The 20,475-nt window shown below is 45.2% G+C and overlaps 1 protein-coding gene across 6 annotated transcripts in view; it reads right to left on the reverse strand.

Moving 5' to 3' along the window:
• The window catches only part of HTR4 (5-hydroxytryptamine receptor 4), a 146,342-nt gene that overhangs the window by 104,826 nt on the left and 21,041 nt on the right, over positions 1-20,475 (reverse strand). For 5 of the 6 annotated variants that reach the window (XR_008733511.1, XR_008733510.1, XM_055718200.1 and 2 more), the window contains exon 2: positions 13,717-13,870. The exons of the other annotated variant lie outside the window; for it this stretch is intronic. The gene's annotated coding sequence lies outside the window, so the exon portion shown is untranslated. The remainder of the gene's footprint in view (positions 1-13,716; positions 13,871-20,475) is intronic. 6 annotated transcript variants of the gene reach the window in all.

Here is a 20,475-nt window from a genome sequence, read left to right on the forward strand (position 1 = left end):
GTACTTTTCTACGCAGCCACCAGCACTGCTGGTCCTTCAGTCACAGCGAGTGTGACACTTAAAAACCCAAGAAAATATTTTTGTTTCCATTTGTATTTTCTTCACTTGTGTTTATATATGCAGTAGAAATGACATTTTCGGCACAAAATAGCAAAAAAATGAAGGTTTTAAGGATTTTGATAAATCTAGGAATTTTGTACACAAATACCCAGCTACATCTCACTGTGCCGTTAGTGTTTCTGGCAGCCACCCCATACACTGTGACCACGTTTCTTATATTGCACCTCGTATACCGTTTACTTTTATCATTCTTTGTATATTCCTAAGCTCTGCAGCCCTAAGAACATTTTTTTTTTCCCCACAAGTGTTATTTCTTTCCCCACAAACAGGCACCATTTGGGTCCGAACGGGCAATGCCTTTAAAGCCTCACACCCCACAGCCCCCCAGGATGGGAAACCTCCCACCACTGCACAGGAGACCCGCGGTGTTTGAAGGGCTGCTAGTACTTATGATGAAGCATATAATGAACATACAACGAAAGGACACTAAGCAAATGACTTTATTCAGCTTTCCTCAGCTTCTCCATACTGGATTTTAAAATTGGATCTTCCTTCCCTTTTGCTCCCCCCATGACACCGCAGTGGTTACTTGTAGTTGTTGCAGACCTAAAGAAAGTGATGTCAATACCATGCAACAAAAAAAATCTCGACAAATTATTCTGTAAATGTGTCTGGCTCACACAGAGGACCCGGTGCTATTTTTTATTATTGAAGTGATTACTCATACTCAATTAGGAAGCTGTTCTCTGCCTCAGAAAGGCAACACTGACCTCCTAACTCAACCTTTACACCCTCCATCACACACAATATTCCCTTCAGCACAGGAGAGAGGCTCTGCCGTTGCGTGTGACGGGGATTAAGGCATGTGGAGCCACGCACATCCCTGTGGCCAAGTCATAGTCCCTGAGCATGAACATCCAGCTTCCGACAGCTCACGGGCAGTCCCTGCTCTACAGCATGGGCAGAGGGCAACGGTCCTGAAAACCCATGGTCTTCCTCTCCTGGGCTCCAGAGCTTTTCCATCATGGGTCTGCCGAGAGCAGCCCTGCTCACAACCTGCTGCAGAACCTGACTGGGGCTCCGGCTCTGGTTTCTCCTATGAATCTGGTTCCTGGCTCCTAGCACGGGCTCCTGCCCAGAGACAGGTCCGCTCCGCTGGCCAGACTGGAGAGTCAGGCTGAGCCTCCGCACTCCAGGTGCGCACCCAAATGAGCCTTCTTGTGTGTGTCCTCTTCAGATTTGGTACCAGGGGCTGCAATGAAAAGCTCACCACAGTGATCTACCTAAGGACTTCGATTACCACGAAGGGCTAAATTCAGGCAGTGAAGAGAAATTGCTTCACTCTTTCAGGTGTCAATACAAAATTAATTTTGATAACTCCTGCAAAATGGAAGAAAAAATTTTCAGTGATTGTGTACATCAAAATTCCAGTTTGGGCTCACCTTGTTTGCTTGATTTTCCTGCAGAATTTTGTGATTTTAATACGCACTGAAGTTACACAGTATCTGTACCATCATGCTATCATGGAGACCTCTACAGTAACCGAAGCTTTCTACATTACAACAACAACAAATCAAACATGGAACTCTCTAACAGAAACCCAAACTGAACAAAAAAAATAAAGGCCTTTGCAAAGAACTGTTTGCCCAGTGAAATTTAACTGAAGTCAGTACTCTTGTTAGTATTTTCACTTCAGCAAAGCACAACATTTTTAAATGCAAAAAAAATACCCGCCCAGCATCTCCAGCAGGCTTGACATGACAGCACCATAGACTTTCCTTGTGAGACAAGAACTCATTTTATTCTCCAGTAATCATTGCCACCAAGAGCAAGACAGACATACCACATGTGTATGACTAACCTTAGTCATCACTGCACAGGAGACTGGCTCCGGCTTGGGAAGGGTGATCCAGTAATAAGCCTCAGCAAGGCCGCACTGATGGCATTTGGGGAAGTCAGAAGACATCCATCTGTCAAGATGGGATCAGCTGCATGCTTGTGCCTCACTCCTTCACCTGACACACCACCGAGTCACCTTAGCAGATGCTCCTCTACCTCTGCTCCTTCTCCTCCTCACCTCCAAAGTGGTGGGGGATAGGAAAGGGAAAATGCAATGAGAAGATGGATAAACTGATGTATCTTCCCAACAAAGCTGTAGGGAGTCTCGGGGAAACTTCACTCAGTGGCTGTAAGGTATTAACAAAGAATTCATTTCTCAGAGACCATAAGAAGTTAGCTGGTGGACAACAACTAATTCTGTCTCTTAAGTGACCATCAGCTCATCTGCTCTATGGCCTTGGGTCTGCCCAGTAGAGATGAAAATGTTCCACCAGATGACAGCAATAGCCACGCCAGTCTTCCAAGACATTTTCCTTGCAAGGCACTGATTAGCTGAGACACTGACACATTCTTCAACCAATTCACTTCCATCCCACTCAAGGCCCATCTAGTTCCACTTTCTGTCACTGCTGAGCTGATGACAACAGAGGAATTGAGTCATTCCGAAAAACTTACACCCCCATTTCCTGCAGTGCTGGACTGTGCTGCTTCATCATTTCTGACATCTTAAACGAAGCCGCTTCTAGGGTGGACTGAGCAGTCTCAAAAGCCCATCTCATTTTACATACAGATGAATATGTATTTACATACAGATGAATATGTTCCTTCTGCTCTACTGCACCAGAGAGGAGACAGGGGTAACCCTAAATTCAGTTCCTGAGCGTCTCATGCTCCCTGTGAAGAACTGAACTTATCACTGCAGTTCTCCAACTTCACTCTTCTCTTTACAAACATAAGGTAAAAAAATGCCCTTTTCCCCCATCTTTGGCCACCTTTGTCTTTTTAGAGCAGGGTATGGTGTGCAGCGATGACGAGCTGATGCAACCTCCAACTTCAGCGTAGACATCCTGCAGACGCCTGTTGTTTTTGGGTAACACAGAGCAGTGGACTGATAAAAAAAGATGTCTCAGATGTTTGGAAAGCCTATTTAGCCTTGCCATAGAAATTGTGTCCTCTACAACTCAGAGTATAAGTTCTTGCAAGTACAGGGAGTCATTTAGCTTTCATCCAGTATTTGCGATTCCTGATTGAGGCCAGAGGAATCACTCTAGCATAAATAAAGACTACTACTACTACTGCTATCTGAATCTGATATTTCAAGAGGCTCCTCAGTTTCTGGAGTGAACATCTGCCAAATTAAAGCTGTGATTGAATAAAAAAAAGCTGTTGCTCAATTCCCACCGCATTTCACATTTCGGGTTGTGACTTTTATCATAGCTCCACCTTCATCATTATCAGAGAAAGAGAAGTTTTTAGCAGAGGCTAACTGGACAAGATCTTCCCAGGCTGCATTAAACCAATGCTGTGAAGTGACAGCCACCTCAACCCACAGACAATTTCTTGCTCATCACTGCAGAGCAGTCCAAAACCCTCCAAGTGTCGCAAGAGAATATCCTGCCCATGACAACACTTGAGCAGTAGGAAATACCAGTGATCAGACTTGTTTTTTCCCAGATGAAATAGCTCCGTTTCCACCGCCCATTAGGGTGATGAAGGCACTGCCTCCTCCCACAGCACTTCTTGCCTTCTCTGTCACTGCTGTCTCTTTTCTCCCCACGAAGGACAAAGCTGATAAGAAGTCCCTCAGTTGTCAGCAGAGACAGATTGCTGAACTGATTTTAATCAAATGTCATTCCAGCAGGTTAAAACACAACACTTAAACGTAGAAAAATAAAAAGATAGACATGACACATCACCTGAAGAAGAAACTGGAGTCCCGCTTTAAATAGAAAAAGACACAAGAAATGTCTTTTCACTGAAGGGTTATTTTTCAAAACAGTTCTTTAAATTCAGAGAGCCTCTGGCTTGACAACCCAAACCACAAGCACTGGGTTTAATGGGCTCGTGTTCCCGGGGGATGCAGGAGTCGCAGGTGGGCCACAGGTCATGGAGGAAGCCAGCACCTTGTGCTCTCCTGTTTGCAGACAGGCAGGCTTCTCTTCACATCAATCTGGCCCTCATGGCCTCTCAGCTGTAACCTCTGTGCCTTGTCAATCTTACACCAAGGCATTCTGCACTTCCAAAAACAAAAGTTTAAATCCCACGTTCGAGTACCAAAAAATACTAACAGACAGCACAATGTAAGGGCTGTTCCCTTTGGAAAGGGCATGTGGAAGCAATTCTGCCTACTTGTTCTCTAGGACCAAATATTTACAGCAGTCAAGTTTCCATGGGCTGTTCAAGGGTGACTTTTTTTTTTTCCCAGTGCAGAAACACTTGTACAAAATCCTTGTTTACACCACGCTACATTTGTGTAAGATTTCTGAGGACAGAAAGCAGCTATAAAACCTGCGGGGTTATTTACTATGACAGTAGTACTATGACACTTCACAACTTGCTCCTCTCACCTTCAGCAATTATTATCAGTTGGTAACCAAAACACTCCCAAGTCTTTGAATGCAGTATCAAACCCTCAGCATAGGAAGCCAAGGGAAACATCCAGCTTGAGTCTGTGGGCCTCTTAAAAAGACCAAGATACAGTAAAAGATATCAATCAACAAATGAAGGCAAGAATGGTGGTTGAGTTCAACGAGTGCATCAGAAGTGCGGGCAGAAACACAAGATGGGCGTGAAACCCATGACACTCACAAATGGGTTTGTGTTTATAAGGACAAGCCACAATGTTAGTGCTCCTCATCACCACAAGGGACTAGAAACCATAGGTGTGTTTGATGGGGATTTGTACAGGGCTACCATGTTTCCTTCTTACCCACGTATCATAAAACTTCCAAATAATTCACTGTAAATTTTCCCTCTCTAGAAAACACACCTTCCAGCTACTCTTGTTCTCCTGCCAGCATACACCAGGGTATGGAAACCACTGCCCCAGAAAGGCACCAGCTGTGTTTTCTGTGCCTGCACTCAAAAAAACTTAACTCTGTTCACACAGCAGAGAAACGTACACTATAAATGCTAGTAAATATAGAAATCCTTCAGTTCTGACATGGTGTGATGGTCCTGAAGGTAACTCACAGCTCCTGGACAAGCTACAGGACACCCAGCTCCATCACTAACTTGCTCTGCCTCTACAGATGGCCACACACACAGCGACCTGCTGCTCGCTGCAGTCAAGAGCAGGTCTACACTTTACACAAGATCCTTGCTTTTACCAATTCTTTAATAAACTACTAGCCAGTATGGTGCCCTCCTACTGCAAAAGAACTTTAGAGATAAGTGCTGGTGGTCTCGTGGCAGGGGTTAGCTCATACTCCAGCAAGAACACCGCAGCAGCGACGGGCAGTGACCGTGTCACTCCACAGCAATTCTCTGGTTTACAGCAGCCCAAGGCTCCAGGCTCTGGTTTAAAAAGCCACCCTGCTCCAAAGCAAACAGAAAATGACCCGTGGAAAACACACGTTACTATGGGCATTCATCTTGTCACAAAGACACAGTGCTGTGCTGTTCTGAGCTCTGCTAATGACCATGTGCCGGCAGTTGGCACCTTGAGACAGCTGAGGAAAAGAGCAGTGAGAGCAGAGACATCACGGGGAGAGCGGTACTGGTCCTTGCTCTGCCAGCTGTGCAGGCAAGCCTTTCCCACCTGGTTTTGTTCCTCATTTGGATTCCCATCCTGCCTGCAAAACCACTAGGGTAGCACTGCGTCACCCAGGCCACAGAGGGGGACCATGAGTCAAAGCAGATGAGCAAGCCAGGAAAGATTCCTCATCGTGCTCTGCAGATGAGCCCTCTGAGGCTGCCACCACACCGTGGGCACCGTGATTCATTCACAGCACAATAAAAGGGACCCAAAGTGTCACTGGTCTTTTGCACTACCTTCCACGCCTGCCTGATTTCCTACGTGGGTCCACGTGTGGTGGACACGTTGCACTCCCCACCTGGAGGTCACACATTACTATAACTTTATTGTGTTGGAATAAAATCCTCCTGATTTGTTTTTATTGCTGCCATAAGGTGCTTTTGTAGCTTACGAAACACAAGCAGGAAACAGCCTCCTGCTTTGAAGCCCAGCGCTGAGACATGCCAGTCACTGTGTTTATGGTTCTGCAACCCCTGGACTTCAGCAGAAACAAGAGTATTTCCTGGCCAAGGTATCTTTGTTCATTGTTATTACTTCTGTGTAACTATGATTAAGAAATCCATAGGGTTGTGCTGAATTATGTCCCCTGTAATTTCAGCTGGGCAAAGGGTTTAGGTGAAGCTTTAAATCTCGAGCATTAAAGCTTTCCTGTTACTTCTGTCTGACCGAACCGACTATTGACGGGAAGCTTTGGGGTGCATCTGTCTGAACACCTTTGCAGCAGTAATCTCACAGAGTCTTTATTTATATGGAAATTTATAACCCATGGTGTGAAAGCCTACAGGCACAGACCTTACCCACTCCTGCCCAAGGGTGCCAAGAGACCTGCTCTGACCTGAGCACTGCCCTTGCTAAAAAAGGCCCAAATAAAATCCCCAGAACTCTGTAAACATGGGGGGTTAAGAAAAATAAACCAACACAAGCATGAAGCTGTTGCCAACATATCTCTCTGGGCAACAGCACTGATCCCACACAGTTTAACTCATTGCACCACATTCACACTTTCTCATCAACTTTCTTGATTACCACTGACAGAGCAGAGCCAGGAGGTTTCTGCTGCCCCTGCGCTGGGGTGGAAATGCCATGGCCTCATGGGACATCTTAGAAAATCAAGCAGAGACAAAATCCCCAGAGCTCTGAGCCACAGATATACGTAACCAACCCAGCTGACTCATACCTCTGCTGCCATTTCTTCACACTCCATTAAAAGATGACAGCTTCTGGAGAGAAAACTGGCTGAGTATGTTCATCTTAAACCTGATCTGCCTCCGGCTCCCTTCAAAAAATTAGTTGAGCAGCACGCTAAAATAATCACAGTCCCCAAGAGGCCACGTGATTCTCCAAATCTGTACAAAACATATAAAGTGCACAGCCACCATCTTTTCTGTTTAAGAAGCTGATACCATCAGGGAAAGTCAAAAGGTTAATTAATTAATTCCTTTTCTAAAAGACAGAGATGACGCAAGAGGGAACATGCTATAATACCTCCTCAGCACACCAGCTCTGATGCTACCTACAGAAGAGCTTGCTCCAAATACTTGATAGCAGTAACAGAATTACTTTGAGATGACTGTAGGTACTTACATACTGCAGCAATAAAACCGCAACCTTCTCTGGCGGTGGTCAGAGAGGAACAACTGGAGTATGCAAATTTTCTTGAGAGAAAGAAGTTAAAACAGTCACCATGGGGTCGGTATCTAACCAGGCTGGGCTGGCAGTTGTGCTACCCCCCGTGCACTGCTAGCAGCAGTCTGGGCCAAGGGGACTCAAACAAGAGCCTGTGCACCAGCTGCAGGCTTTTACCACTCATCATCCCAGGTGGGAGCCACAGGTGATCCCACCACAGAGCAGATATTTGTAAGTCAGGGCCAAGAGCTGTGCTGGTAGGGATTGAGCAGAAGTTGGGTCTTTCCCTGCCTAGCTATGCTGAGCTCAGTACCTTCCAAGATGCTGCTGATGTTTTCAACTTATTTTAAATTAAATTACTGAATCCTTCTCAGGTTATTAGAAGTGAAGAAACCAAAATAAACTTGAGGATGTGAGAATGTAAGAGTTGGTTCTGGAGATTGTTTTTTGGTGGGCTAAAGCTGAAAGCCTGATGGCACTCCTGATGGGAAGAGAGAAAAGGATAAATGAGCTCGGAGGATAAACTGCTTTCAAAAGGTTATTTCCAAAGTAAGAGTGACAGGACATGCTTTAGGTGGGCTGTGAGTTCTCATCAGCCAGACTCTTCAGGTAAAACAAGCTGTCCAGACACTAATTGTGTCTGATATCAGACACCTGGCAGCTATGAGATGTCATGTGGCTCATTTTCAGTAGTTTCAGAGAACAGTTATTTCTACCAGCGCACATACTTTGAACAAGTGCATTTTTCAAGTTCTGCACATCTCAGGCTATTAATCCTTGAAAAATGTCCTCAGGCTGGTTTCTGTCAGGTCGTCTGTGATGTACCCTTTGCCATTGCTTCCCTCGTGAGGGAGGCACGATAATGGCATCCTGCTTTGCATTGCTAGTGAAGTGCAGGCTTCCTAACACCCCTGCTTGCTTTAGCTCTGCAGGGAATCAGCAGCTCTCCAAAGGAAGGAAGGGACTTAAAATCTGGCAGGACTTCAATGTAGAAGGCTTCACCCCTCATTTCTGGTGATACTGGAAGGACTCTTGGATGTGCATCCCACTGAGGATGAGATGTGCTGAAGCAGCATCTTCTGCTTCATACCCTGGACCAGGCATCAGCTCCACAGAGCTCTGTGGGTTATTCCCTCATCTTGATGCATCATGTAGAAGACAGGATGAGCGTGAGTACATTTGGCCAAGGCTTCTATGTGGGATGTCATGGTGCTGCACCAAGAGGAAATGTTTAGCGGATTAAGAAATGGTGATCACAGCAGTTCTCTATGTTTCTGAGAAACCAACAGGAAAAAAAAACAAAGCAGGAATATATGAAAAGACAGATGTGCATTAAAAAGTTTAGACAGTAATGTTTTTAACACCCCTGAAAACAGTGAGTTAAAACAGAAGGAAGGGTGTAAACAGAAAAGAGCGATAACCACTAGGTCACAGACCTGCAGCACAGAGAAGCCTCTGTGCCAACAGCCCCGTAGGGAGGCACGGGTCAGATGTCACAGCTGACAAAAAAATACACAAAACACTGTAACGAGAAGAAAAGGGAATCTGGTAGCTGTGGATATAAAGTAAAAACCTGGAGAATGGTCAGAAAGCAGTAACAGTTGTAGACAAATCTGTAAGCTGCAGAAGAGGTTGAATTGAGCATTTTGCAATGAAAAGAAATATAAAAAATTAGGTTGATCAGCTGGAAAACAGTGGAGTTGTTGACCATGATTCAGGAAAAGCAGACACCACCAGTAAATACTTCTGTCATATTTTTAGGAGCCATAATATGTGTTGATGAACTTTTCCATCCCTGCACATATTAAACAAAATGTTAAACAGCAATTACTAATGTTAGACTTCAAAATTAGCAAGTCCAGATAATGATATATTTTTCTTTAGAAAGACCTTCAAGAGAGCTATAAGGAACCTCACACATGGTTGATCTTGATTTCTAGTAAACTTGGACAATCACAGTTAACAAAAAAAATGTACCAGTATTTTGAAAGAATAAGGTGGATAATCTAGGTAATTATAAGCCTATCAATCCAGGATTGCTCTAGCAATCTCTATCCAGCATGATAATAAAATGGATCATAAAGAATGCAATTCATCAAGAATTAAAGATGGAGAATAGAATTAAGAATCATAGAATCATTTAGGTTGGAAAAGACTTTTAAGATCATCGAGTCCAACTGTTAACCCAGCACTGCCAAGTCCAGAGTTCCCTGCCCCCTCTTCCAAAGATCAGCAACTCCTTTTCTCCCTGAGTTCCAGCCCAAGCTCTCTGCTCAGCCAGGCTGGTCTTCCCCGCCGGCTCATCTGTCGGCACACGGGGACAGCATGCTCCTGCGCCTTGAAGACCTCCTGCTTGAAGACTGTCCAGCCTTGCCGGAGCCCTTGGCCCTTCAGGGCTGCCTGCCCAGGGACCCTGTCAGCCAGGCTCCTCAACAGCCCAGTCTGCCCTCCACAAGTCCAAGGGGGCAGTTCTGCTGACCTCCCTCCTTCTCCGAGAATGGAAAACTCCATCATTTTGTGATCGCTGCACCCGAGGTGGCCTCCAGCCATCACATCACCCCCCAGCCCTTCTCCCCTCACAAACAGCAGCTCCAGCAGGCACCGTCCCTGGCTGGCTCCCCCGCCAGCCGTGTCAGGCAGTTCTCTTCCACATGCTCCGGGAACCCCCGGACTGTTCCCTCTCTGCTGTGCTGTAGTTCCAGAGACATCTGGCAAGTTGAAGTCTCCTGCAAGAACAAGGGCTGGCAACTGTGAGACTTCTCCCAGCTGCTTCTAGAATATTTCGCCCACCTCTTCACCCTGGCTGGGCGGTCTGTATCAGACTGCCACTGCCTCACCTGCCTTGCTGGCCCTCCGCCTGGTTCTTACCCGTAAACACACAACCCCACCATCACCATCGTTAAGCTCTAGACAGAATTTGGCAAATCACTGTGGACCAGAGGGGAATAAATTTGCCATCTCGGTATTTTCAGTGATAATCAGCAACAATACTGCTGTAATAAGTTGCTGTATTCTCTGAGAAAAGCATTTGATTTTGGCATTACATGTGGTCTTGATAAGGAAGCAACGACAGTATCGACTCCACACAGGACCCCTGAGCAGAATTAAACCCAGTATAGCGAGAGGTCTCAACATACATGCGAAAATGGAAATGCTGCCCAGCAATTCTGGTTTTAGCATGGTCTTCTGGGAATCTGTTATAAGTTTTCTGCTACTCAGTTTTTTACCCATGACAAGGAAAAATCCCTTGAAATCATCACTTAAGAGTTTGCTGGTGACCAAGATCAGTGGGATTTCCCTTGTGGGGAAAGGCTGGGAGAGCTGGGCCTGCGTAGCCTGGAGAAGAGCAGACTGAGAGGGGATCTTACCAAGGGCTACAAATATCTCAAGGGCGAGTGCCAGGAGGACGGGGCCAGGCTCTTTTCAGTGGTGCCCAGTGACAGGACCAGGGGCAATGGGCACAAACTGAAACACAACATGTTTCACCTGAATATGAGGAAGAACTTCTTTACCTTGAGGGTGGTGGAGCACAGGAACAGGCTGCCCAGGGAGGCTGTGGGGTCGTCTTCTCTGGGGACATTCAAAACCCACCTGGACGAGACCCTGTGCAGCCTGCCCTAGGTGACCCTGCTTGAGCAGAGGGTTGGACTGGATGATCTCCAGAGGTCCCTTCCAACCCCAACCAGTCTGTCAGTCTGTGATTCTGATAAATTTAACAGGCAGACACTATACAGAGCAATGTGAATTGCTTGTATACATCTTACAAGAAAACAATATGTAACTGAGTATAGCCAAGGCAAGGCAAGATGTTTGGAAGCCAAAATAAAGGCAGTATTTACAGGACAGGGACAATTTGGCCTTGGAAACAGATGACTGTGAAAAGGAAATGAGGTCCCTGCTCATCGTCAGCTCAGTGCAAGTCCCTACTGCCATTTGTTGTGGCTAACATTGTTCTCAGAAGAATCTTGAAATGAGAAAGCAGGTATGAGGCTGCTATGCTACCTTTCTCCATGCTGATGTTGACATGTTGGATAGCCAGAAACACATAGGGGAAAAGCCATGAACCTTATAAAAGAACATGAAGAGATGTTTTGACCATAGGATGCTTCTGGAGAGGAATCTAATTTATCCCAGCAGAGGCTGAAGAAGGACTTGAGTATGTCCTGCAAGGACATACTCAAGAAACAGGTCACTAGTAACAGGACAATCCTGGTGGCAGAAGACATTCTGGGGGCTGAAAGGTGAAACCAAGCAAATTCAGACAAGCAAGAAGATGCATATCTTTGACTTGCACTGATTACGACTGCTGCAGTCAAACAGCGCAGCACAACAAAACACACTCCTGTTGGGAGGCAAATCTCTGCAGATAATGGCAAAGCAAAATCTGTGAGTGAATCTGCTGAACAGAGAGAAGAAATGGGTGTCTCTCCAGACAGTCAGGCTAATGGAGGGGAAAGCTATGACTGTAAAGATGAAATTGCAATGTAAAGGCATTGCAGGAGCATCCAAAGGTGTGAAGATTGAGTAATGTATCCAGACTGATGTGCATGGCATTTACCTAGTAGTTACCTTCCATCTCTAGTCACTGATTTCAGTCTTTCAGTCTTTCATTCTTTAAACACAGCAAATCATTCAGTGGAAAAAAGATTCAGCAAAAAACCAGAATGCAGATAACTGATTGAGGTATTTTTTTTCCTTTCACATATGAGATGCCAGAATCTCACTGCCTGTCTAAGCAAGAGAAACTTCTGATGTTCAGACAATAGAATTGTGGAAATTTGATTCTTAGAACAGCAAGAAGGAAAAAAAAAAATATGTAAAATATAAACCTGTGCTTGAGAAGCAGAACTTTCATTTCCCCCCTTCTGTAAGAGCAGAGAAAAGAATTACTCCTTTGTACCCCCTGAGACTTCAAGCTCATTCAAATGAGATTTAATCACTCAAGAGAACTGTTTGGAGCTTTTGTTCAGGATTTCTCACAACTAAGAGAAAAGCAAGTGCCACTTCAGAGCCTTCTGTTACATTAATTGCCAGGATAAAAGGAGGGAAATAAAAAGAACTGCATGTTCCTAAACAGTCCTAACTGTGCCTGAAAGCACTCGCTTCCCAAACTAATCCCTTACCCCAGACACTTGATGACTTACTAGTGGCATTCAGTAAGGGGTAGCCAACTGCAACAGACTCTCTAATTATAGCATGACCTGTTGCTAATTACTGTTTGACTAACCCACTGCTGTTACATTATCACACTAAATAAATAATATCCACTCTCCCCTGGTAGTGTTTACTGAACGGATTTCCCATTCAGCCTCGACTGGAAGGTGTAAACAGTCCCCAGTGACACCAGCTGCTCCAGTCGGACCCAGCGGGTGGGGAGCCTTGCCTCACACGTGAGTAGTCATGATGGACAAGAGTGCTGAGCAAAGGTGACAGCCACCACCTTGGCCAACAAACCACCAGCTCAGGCTGAGGTCCTCGGAGCTGGAAGCATGGACTGACATGGCTGCGAGGGAGGTGCCGAGGGTCCCACGTGCCCTGGAGGTCTGGGAGCAGGTTAGGGGGTTCTGAACATGATGTTTTCAAGGCAATGCACCAGTATCATCAAACACCAGATGCTGCATCCCACATATGCATTTTGGGAAGACTGTTGATCAAATCCAGCTGGCAGGTCCAGGCCTGCATGCCTTCCAGCCACTTTCCCTGGTGACCTGCTCAGATTGAAGGACTGAAGCCTTTCCAGACTGTCTCCTGCGGAGAGACAGTCCAAAGCTACCACTGCCAGGAGTCCTTAAAACCCTGTCTCCACTTGGCCACCGCTTCTCAATGCCCAATCTCCCACCTCCTCATCGCCCAAGCAGGGATGACTGCCACACTCCATTTCATTTTGAAATTTTCAAAAAGAAACTTCTAAAAAACAGTTTGAAAGCATTTTGCAATTCTCATGTTGTTCATGAGTAGATTTGAAATTTCCATTTTTTATTCCCAGGTACAAAGAATCGCTGGCTTTCTGGCAGTTACAGTCACCACTGTAAATATTCTAGAAAATTAATCTGTAAGAAAGCTCAGAGGGACTGAGTATTGTGCACTACTTAAAAATAAATTCTGGATTTGCAATGGCAAGGACTAGCAATGAAAACCTGGTTTAGTCACTAAGATAATGCAACTGGGTGAAGGAATCAACAGTATGCAACTAGTATGTCCCATGAAACTTAGCAAAAATAGCTGCAATATCAGAAACCAAAAAGTTGCAATGAATGGTCCACAAATGGAAAATAAGTATAGGAAAGAATCTGCATGTTGTCAGCAAAGTTTATCATTCATATTTCTTAATCTAAAATTGATCTACATCTAAAATTATCCAGGATAACATAGGTATTCAAACACATACCCTCCGTAGTTATTGGGAATGAGATACTCCTTATTCTTGAGCTCACCTGGACTCATGGTGTGTTCCTTCTGTGCTAAATCAGTCTGGAGGTTGCAACATGCTCAGACTGCAAGGATGTATGGATGGGATGTTCTGTGATACTGGGAAGAGTTTGGCATCAGGGCACAAGCAGCATCAATAAAGGTCTTTGTTTTGAAATTCTGTAGTTTAAAACAAGAAAAAGGTTTGGTCACAACCAGATAAACCAGCTTAAGAAAGACCTCAAATTTCTCAGCTTTTGTCTCCGAAAAATATGATGTACTTGTCCTTTGTGGATTCATCTGGGGGAAGAAATCTGATGTAAGGAAAGAGCTTCTGCTGGCCTTGGAGGTTGTAAGTCTTCTGAATTTACAAGCTATCTTTTGTTATTTTTCACTAACATTCCCTTACTTTCACCCAACTGTTCAAGCTTCATTCTTTCACGGTCTCGGTACTCATGCTAAACCCTTGTATTGAATACGCACCAGCTGGGGTCTGTGTGTGACCAGATCTGAACAACTGCTGACTATGAATTGCACCATAGAAACAGGAAAGCCAAAATGGGCACATTTCCTTTAAGAAGAGGCGGAGGGGAATTCACACTTTGCCCAGCACATCTGTAGGATGCTCCAGCCTATACTTTCCTCCTTGTTGCCTCCAGGCACATCCATGGCAGTACTGCCAGTATGGCAATACATGGGGACAACACAGCACTGCTCTGCAAATTATGCAGCTATTTCTAAAAACACAAAAAAAAAGGCTTTAAAAGTTGCTATTGTGATTTCCTGTCAATTTGTACTCCCTTTATGGAGTACAAGGATACACGGTGGTGGAGGAGTAGCTGCAGCCTACAGATGCAGTTTAGTATTTTGAGACTGCTTTTAAAAACTCCAATGTGGGTGTTTGCCAAAAGATCTTTTTATAAATTTTATTTTCTTCACTGCAAGTGAAACAACCAACTTTTACTCATACTTACACAGTCCATCATAAAGTAAAGATGAAAAATCTACTTGTCCTAAGAAGCTGCCAAGTGCTAAACCAACCAAAAATAAATGTTCTTGTTGGGAAATAAGTTCCAGGTGTGTCTACCAGACCTCTTCATCCAAAGCTGAATTATTTAAGGGTCCACAACATAGCCTGGATATGAAATTTTACTGTTGTTGAAACTAAATCGGTAACTGCTTTGAGAGGCATTTCTGTCCACACTCCCCAGACGTGTTGCCCAGGGCTGGAAGGGAAAGTCAACGGGGGCTTGGTTCACATGATGGCAATGGGAAATCTGAAGTCCCTGCCAGGACTTCTTTAGGACATGGGTGTGAGCAGAGTTGGGACACCAGAGCAAGAGCCACAGGGAAAGAATGAAAATGGGGGGTTTGCATGTGCATCTTTCTTATGCACGGCCAAGAAGTGCTTCTGGCAAAAGGTGGCTAAGTCACCAGCTGGGCAGTTCCTTCAGAAGCTCTCCTCCCTCCATCACCTGCTATTACAAGGACAGGTTTATCCACAACATATGTATCTGATCGTTCTCCTGCACCCTTAGGGAAGTAATTTGTGGATTCAGTACCTATTTCCCCTTCCATCTTTTTTAACCATTTGATTCAACACCTGTCAGAGATGGCACAGTGTTCAATGCAGCCTTGGCATCCTTGAAGCACCAGAAACCAAACAGGGCAGACAGTGAATCCATCAGGCCTGAGAAGGGCTCTTGGGGCAACCTGCAATTCCTCCATCACTTCCATGGCCCAGGCAGGGACCTTAATCTTAGAGATCCCACAACAGCTGCCACTCTTTAATCACATTATGCTGCTTGTGTGGAGCAGAACTGAGGGATCTGATTTTGGCCTCTGGGTTTTTGTCATGGGGAGTTACCAGCGGGGTGTACATGGAGGAGGCTGCGGGGCACCCGAGCCCACCAACACTGCACTGGGCACAGAGAAGGCATCTCTCCCTGCGGGGGACCTAAGTGCTGCTAGCCCTCAGAGGTGATCTGGCAGCAGACACAAATCCTTCTCACACGTGATTCTTATTCAAAACTTGGCAGTGGCTGACCCAAAATTTCCTGCCAGCTCCTGTCCAGGTCCTGTACAGACCAAGTTTCCTTCACACAGTCGTGGCATAGGAGGTACAGGTCATGAAAGCCACCACTGAGTGTGAGATGCCCCATGCTCTGTGCTGCAATGTCACCAGTACAGGGACTGGAGCTCCCCCGGTCCTGCCAAGGTGGAGGTGTGCTCGGTTCAGTGGGGACCTGTTGGCAATATGTTGCAGCTGCTGCCCAGGAGGTGGTCAGTGTGCGTCTGTCTGCAAGCCCCAGAGGTGCCAGGATAAGCCTCTTTATGCTCAGTACAAAAGCTTTTTGCTTTTCCATCTGGAGAAGAGTTTTCTTCCCAGAGGTATCCCTTGTTATCCTGGAGATAACTCATTCCTGTGATTCTGTGAGCTTGTCTGCAGATGGGCATCTGGGGAGCATCACCTACCATCTGAAATGACTGCATTGTTAGCAACATTCATTCGACCTTCAGTCAGCTTAAACACAGAGAGCTTAAACAAGCGTTACTATAAAGTGAATTTTAAAAACGTTATTTCCTTGTTTTGTATAATGTAGAAGACAGGAAAGTTATGGACCTGTCTGCAAGGAGAAGCCTTATTTATAGCATGAAAAACCCAGCAATGTCAGTGCAAGAGAAGCACATGCAGGTGCTGCTCTGGCTGTGCACGTTCAGCTGCCCTGGGTGCGTGCTGAGCTGCTCTGCGTGTGCTCTGTTTGCTCCAGGACATCCATCTGGGCATGACCTGGCACAGCACCTACCCCAGCTGCACCTCCAGCTCCCCACGTCTCACCCACGACTGCTTTGCCACCCACACAGCTAAGCACTAACTCGCCTCTGTTAGCTCTGATGATGCTTCAAGCCCATGGGTTTACATCACTCCAGCCTTGAAGCTTTTGGAAGTGCTCACTCAAGACCACCCTCCCAGGTTTTTTCACGCTTAGTAGAGTGAGGCAGCTTTGGGACCACACACATCTCATGCCCGACTGCCCTGGTGCCAACCTACACCAGCCCTCCCCGCAATGGCTGAAATGTTTTTTTCACCTGTCTGGATAAATTATCTGAGAGGAAATCACAGTGTTTAAAAGAAATGAGGAAAAGTAAGAATAGCTTCAAAAGTATAAACAAAAGCAAAGATCTCTCAAAGAGCTGCAGAGGCAAACCAGGTACAGCTCCTCTCCAGCCTGTCCTCCTCATCCTGCCTGTCTCATAACTGAGGTTTTCTAGTCTAAGTGAGAAGAAGAGATAACACCCTCTCCCATCTCCAGCACCACACAAAGTGTAATGACCGTCATAACGATGATTTTAAATAAATTTCAGGATTACAGACAGGAACTGCTCCACACACTTAGCAAGAGAAGGAAGTTAACAGTACTGTGTTCATGTAGACCATGGGAAACCCAGACACAGGGAGGTTAAAGGCCACGACCAGGACTACAAAATCGAACTACTAGTAGAGCTGGGATTCAAAATCAGCTTTTTAGCACGTTGAGCCTGCACAACACCTGCATTGCTAACAGGTAACATCCTCTCCTTTGAAGTGTATGAAACAGGACTGCAGATTCTGAGTGCCTTTAAGTCACCTGCTGGGCCTTACTGTCTTCTGATTAAGATAATCAACCGTGGAAAAGAGGATGCCATGGTTGCAGCACATTTTTATTAACACCCTCTAGCTCAGCTACGTATAACATCTGGCTCCTGGGCAGTTCAGATGCGGTCCCCATGCCAGGGCTGGCGTGTGGCAGCGGGGCCATGCCGAGGAGCCTGGCACACGCCGCCTGGGCTGGCTCTGTGTGCCCGCTGCTCTGGGAGCCACCGGCTGCCTGCCCGGAGCCCTCCTGGCTCTCGCTGCCCAAGGCTGCTCCATCAGCTCAGCTGCCCAAGCTCCTCCATCAGCTGAGCTGGCCAGATACACCAGATACATCAGCTGGCTTCCAGACACACCACAAAAGATGCTCCCTGGTGTGGCTCACCTGCCCAGAGCTTCACTTCCACTGAGCCAACTGGCAGATACTTGAAGCTTGAAGGTAGTTTTTGTCCCCCAAAACTATAAACTTGGAAGGTTGCACATAGGTCTGTCACTGACCCAAAATAACAGATGATCAGAACCTTTCTCTCCTGCAATGCAGAGGTGGTGTGGCAGTAAATCTCTGTGTTAAATTGCTACCAGTATTAGAGCATGGGATGCCAGAATAAACTCCCAGCACCTTTTTACACCGTACAACTGGAATTTATAATGCTGGGTTTCCATCTGATCGCCACACAGCTCACACCCTGTGGCCACAGCTTACCCTGCTGCACCGAGCAAAGACTTTCCAAATTCAACGCCATCTGATCAAATGAATATAAACAAACTAAATACTGGCACAGCTCTTGATGGCTCTAAGTGTTAAAATATTTATTCACTCTGTGAGCAAGTGAAATTCTGCTTTGGATCTGTTATGGCTACTAACACTTACCTAACTTTAAGAAGGTTTTATAAGACTTAGTAAACTTCTGTTATTAAATATAATTTAATTTCTATCCTCTGGACAGCAACATTTTTTTTTGGAGGAGGATTCTCTAAAACAACTGCATAGCAGGCTTTTAACTAAGATTTATTTCCCGTTTAAGCAAAAGTAAATCACTGCACTACGCAATGGAGTTGTATTTGTCCAAAAGCAGGAGGGGAGAAAAGTACAAACCTCTTATGACTTTTCTTGTGTTCCTTGGGAAATCTTATGAGAAACAAAAACATGAAGAAAATACTTGAACTTAAAAGTTATGGCAGGTTAGAACTTCACCTGAGCTTCAGGTAAGACCAAGTCTCTCCCCATGGGTCCAAACAGGGCAGCAGACCATGGAGCTAGAAGTATCACTGCTACCAGGAGAGTGCCTCAGCAGCCTACACCAGCTGTACTTGGTGGTCTCAGTTCAGAGCAGCATCGTGTGCGTGCTTCCACACATGCATTCCTACACACCGGGACCCTGGTGGACATGCGTGTGAGTGGCAGCATGACAAATTCAGTTCACAAGCACTTGGCAGTGTCCTGAGCTTCCTGCACCCTAAAGACCTGCCAAAACTCACAGATGGAGAAACCCAAAAGTGTGGAAGGGGCTTCCTCACAACAGCATGTGTAAAGGGGGCTAATGGGCTCTCAGCGGTGATGCTGTGCCGCAGCGCAAGGAATCGCACTGCATTTGGAAGAGATGAGACTGGATGAAAAGCCTCAAGGAGATTGCCTTCATTAACAATTCCTTCAAGCATAGATTATCGAATATGGTTTAGTTGCATATTTCATAGCTAAAAAGCTTGCTGAATCTCTCCTGCTGTTCTGGTTTTGTGTCCTGGTGCAGAAACACCTGAAAAGCTGGTAAATCCTGGTGCTAAGGTACACCCTTGGACGGCTCGTTTGCAGTATGTGACCAGACCCTTCTTGGGGCTCACGAGCTGTTTCCCAGAGTTTAAGTTCAAAAAATAGTTTTGTCTTGGGTTACATTGTTCATTGCAAAGTCAGCAAGAACAGCCACACTCCCTTCCAAGCCGAGCTGGTGGAAACGCCGCCATCAGCTTCCACCAGTTGGCTTGGTCCCTGCTAGAGAGTACAAAACGCCAGACCACACGGAACGGTTTGAGTGAGGGTCAAGAAACAGATATCCTCTATGGAGGATCTGCCAAGTGCAGCAGGAGATGACAGTCCTCCCATGACCATGCTCTTGCTCATCTCACATCTTACTACTAGATACCAACTCGAAAACTGCCATCTCTTCCCTACAACACAAAGTCAAAAAAAAGAGGTTATGTATGGTTTGTTATATGGTCATGACACAAGTTTATGGTCCCTCAATGGGAAACAGACAAAATGACCATGTGTAAAAATGACTTCCAAGCCAAGCGAGCCTTCACCATCACTCAAAACTAATAATTTGTCATTTTGGTCTTTTTTTTCCTTCCTATTTGTCATTCCTGGAAAACTCCCCAGGAAAAGACTTGTAATTTTCTCCAGAAGGATCCAAGGAAAGTCCGATTTATACTTCTTTGGAATCTTCTCCCATCACCTCTGTCCCTGAGCAGCACACAAGGTGTTTGCTCTCAGCAATCTTTTAAGATCCTTCCACACACATATATTTATTGTCACAAACTTTTCTGCTTAAGAGTTTATTTTACCCTAAAATCTCTTGGCTCCAGCAACACTGCATTTTTTCCCTGGCTCCTAACTTGCCTTTTCAAGAAATTACTCGTTTGGAGGGAAAAAAATAAAAATCTTAACTATAGAGTTGATTCTCCCACTACGTCAATTATTTCCATTTCCTTCATTAGAATTAAATATTATTTCTACCAGCACAAGCGATCCAGCTGTAACCTCTCTGTAAATCCCTTAGAAATTAATTGTAGCTCACAGATCTTTGAATGCTGGTATCGATTTATTGACTTTTATCATAGTTGTGGATGTTAATATTATGCATTCATCACAAAAGGTTTACGTGATTACAATGGACTATGTATTCACTTTAACATTTATATTCATCATTTCTCATTCATCAGTTTCTCACGTTGGGTTGTGTCTGTTCTCTGTGCTCAGCAGCATGGAAGGGTTAAAGACAAAAGAATCCATGAATCCTAACAAGCCACTTAAGAGCTTAAAACAGTTTAACAATAACTAAGCTGGTTGCCTCAAACTTTTTTTTTTTCCCCCAGAAAATAAATAAATAGTAAAACAGTAAAGGTATGTAGGTAAACTACACAATGCATAAATACT

This window comes from Falco cherrug, chromosome 8 (genome assembly GCF_023634085.1).
Source record: "Falco cherrug isolate bFalChe1 chromosome 8, bFalChe1.pri, whole genome shotgun sequence".
NCBI classification, from domain to species: Eukaryota; Metazoa; Chordata; class Aves; order Falconiformes; family Falconidae; genus Falco; species Falco cherrug.